General features: G+C 33.7%; 1 long non-coding RNA gene across 1 annotated transcript; it reads left to right on the top strand.

The window, feature by feature from the left end:
• Nucleotides 1-460: 460 nt before the first annotated feature.
• LOC138307472 (uncharacterized) lies at nt 461-2,957 on the top strand. Its single transcript, XR_011205990.1, has 2 exons — nt 461-729; nt 1,565-2,957. It is a non-coding gene; the product is annotated as an uncharacterized lncRNA (long non-coding RNA).
• The last annotated feature ends 688 nt before the right edge of the window (nt 2,958-3,645 follow it).

Consider the following 3,645-nt stretch of genomic DNA (forward strand, 5'->3'; position numbering starts at 1 on the left):
TTGCGGGATTGTATTTGTCGCCTTTTTTGTAAATGGGATTGACATTTGCGTGTTTCCAGTCGTGGGGAAGTGTTCCTGTGGTGAGTGAGCATGTAAATATTTTTGTAAGGATTGGAGCTGTGATGTCTTTGAGTTCTTTCAATATTCTGCCATGGATGTTGTCGGGGCCAGTTGCTTTATGCGGGTTTATATTGTTCAGTAGTTTGTGTATGCCCTGTTGTGTTATGTGGATGTCTGGCATAATTGGGTGTGGTGAAGGTCCTTTGTCAGGTATGGTTGTATTCTGTTCTTGTGTGAAATATTAATATATCCGGTATAATTTCTTATGAATTAGAAAAATAAAACTTTCCGTCAAAATCGCTGTACATGCGAAGAAAATAATAATATCTATGGGAATCCTAAAAGTCCTCCCGACCGGCTATGAGTGCAGTTCAACCTTAACGCATGCGCAATACCCACCACTCTCCGTAGTAAACAAAACATGGCTACCGTAGTTTTGAACCAAAATGTTTCCGCAAAAACAACCAACTGACTCACCTAAAATGCGAAAGGAAAGGCAATGGAGCAGCGACAATCCCAACAACTGACTCGGTAAACATTACAACGCATGGACAGTGTTAATACAACTTGTTATAGTGAAGAGAACAGTTCAAACGAGCACGCGGCTCCGGACCGCTACTGTTCGTACCTAGGCCTACTACCCGGTACTCCCTGCTCAGCTGATAGTGAGTGAGTCTTCGTATTTTGATCATTTTGTAAATAGTCCCTAGCAGTATTTTTTCATAAATGAGTGGTCACATATGGTCACATGTTTCATACCTGTTCCCCAATCGCGTAAAACGTAACCCTGGGGTAAATAGCGGTTCTAAAGTGGGGCCTCTTTAGGGGTAATGAATGCCCTGTATATTTATAAAATGTACCGTTGTAATGCAAGTACAGTTAGAATGTAACCGCTAGTGCATTATCAAGCTAAGATTTGTTTCAATTAATCTATAATATTATGCTACCGGTCAATTCATACAGTTCTGATGTATATATTTATAGATTTTTAATTTGTAAATTTTTGTTCTGTACATGTTCTGGTAGTGTTATACACACATACATTGTATATAGGATTTACATTGTAGGTTAATTGGTAAAATTGTATTGTATATGTTCTGATATACACATATACATATGTACATGTAGGTTTTAGCTTGTTCTTTAGATATATTTGGAGGACACATACAGTATTATTTCTGGTCATAATAATAAATAGTGTTTGTACATGTGTATATGACAAACTTTACAGAGTTGAAATGTACTGCAGCCATGTATCATTTATAATTATTCTGAATTTTTGTTGGAACTATAGATAATGAATTTTGTATCTTTTTTGAAACAATATTTGATTCTATCAAATGCATCAGTGAAACATTCACAACTTATAAAATGTTTTCTCTAAAATAAAAAAAAAAACCTGTAGAATGAACCTACATTTATTCATTTATATATATTTGAAATTGATCATTTCAATTTTTGTCACATTCAACAGATATAAAAAATTGTTGGTTCTTTTTTTCAGGCACCATGCATGCATAGTGACATGAATACATAAAGTTCATCCCTTGGACCTGTATACAAGTGTATGTATACATATACATACAATTAGCATCATATGAAGACTGAAGAATGTTGATTTGAGTGCTCTTGAAAGTAAACCTTTCCAATATGCCATTATGGACCTAGAAGATCATGAACAGAACATTTAAACAGTATTAATTTATTAAATGTTCCTTTCAACTGTAATCATTAAATAAAATTATGATGCAATACTTTTTCATTGTTTAACTTTGTAGAAATATTTGTTTATATTAGTCCTCTAGATCCAGTGATTATAATTCTTGCATCCATATGCTTGCCCATTTGTTTGTCAGGGCTTGTGAGATAGCTTTTCAATTACTTTTAAAATATAAGGATTTTTTTTACATATAGCAATATAGATACCATTGTCTTAGGATTTCTAAATTCTACTTTACAAGAGAGTAGACTCAACATATAAATAAAACCATAAAACTAGCAAGTTATCTGAAATGTTAAAAATCTTTTTGTCTGAACCAAATTTCACATTTATTGTCTATGTGTAACTTGTACATAGACCATTTATGTATTAATACTGTAGTAACAGTGATTACAAACACATAGACTAAAATGTAGTATGTAGTACTATGTACATCTGTCTTTGATATGAGTTCTAAACAAAAAAGTGGTACCTATTGGGAAGTTGTGACTTGGGCGAAGGGTGAAATACAGAAGAAATAGCTACACATGGAAAAAAGATATACAGTACCATATGGATTCAAAGTTGCTCCAAAATCAATGAGACTAAATAACCAAAAAAAAGCCATGTAAACCCCAAATATGCAATGACCAGATCAATGATAAAGCACCCTTCCACTTCCAGTTATCTGTAGCTATTCTATATTTCAACCCCCCACTCAAGTTACAACTTCCCAACCTCATGATTCTTCTGTCTTTTAGCCCCCCACCCCCCAACACACACATACCTGATTGATTGTCATGTTATTTCAGGTTCCTATTCAGGTATTATTCCTAAAAACCAAAAAGGGTATACACACTGTGTACTCTCAAAGGAGGGGAACCACTTCATTCAAAAATGGAATTTACAATTTCATCTTAATTTTGAAATTTTCAATTTAATTATTAATTACTGGACTATTAAAACAGTATAGAACCCCTCGGCTACAGACAAAGTACTGTGGTACACATTTCTCTTAATTAATTACTTTTCTTCAACTCAATCATCTTTTTCTCCAGAGCACAAAAAAGAACAGGAAACAACAGAAAAGGAAAGTAACATACATGTAGGCATATATGTTTTCTGGAAATATATATGATGTGTTAATTCTCACAGCATAGGCCTACATGAATGTAAAGAATTAAATATTATCAATGTTTGAGAGAATTTCCTAGTTGTAATTCTATAGCAGCTACATGGAATGTACGTTTACATATATACATTGTACGATACATATACATCATAAAAGTTTCTTTCCTTCCAGCTGGACATTCATGTCATCTCTCTCCAGAACTCAAATATTGTTTACAAAAAAAAAAAAAAAAAACAACCAGAGACATAGATAATTTAATTAAATCTCTGCAAAAAACTACACGAATAATTGAACACATATATTGTACTTGTAAAATATCTATGTATGAGCTAATTTATTTTCACATCTTTGACAGCTACATGCATGGACGTTCTATGGAACGTTTTCGTGTGGTTTTAAATGGGAAATTATGTTACGATTATTTGTATTTAACCGTCATGATTCGGTTGATGTAAAATACGACGAATGCGATGCTGCAATAATTGCCCCTTGCCGGGGCCCCATCTCTGCATCGGCCGAATATTTGTGTCGATTTCCATGTACAAGATGCTTTTATCGAAAAATGATTACAAAGCATTGTCATTAATGTAAGAATACTTCATTTGCATCAAATGTATCATCTCAAAACAACAATTTGCATACCGCATTAGTGGTTTATCACACGAAACGAAACCGACACGACTGAGAAACACATGTCCATGTTGACATTTCCACGCAGCCTCGTTTTCAAAGAGTTTGGCGAATTTATATTTAG

The sequence above is a fragment of the Argopecten irradians genome, chromosome 14 (assembly GCF_041381155.1).
Source record: "Argopecten irradians isolate NY chromosome 14, Ai_NY, whole genome shotgun sequence".
Taxonomy (NCBI): Eukaryota; Metazoa; Mollusca; class Bivalvia; order Pectinida; family Pectinidae; genus Argopecten; species Argopecten irradians.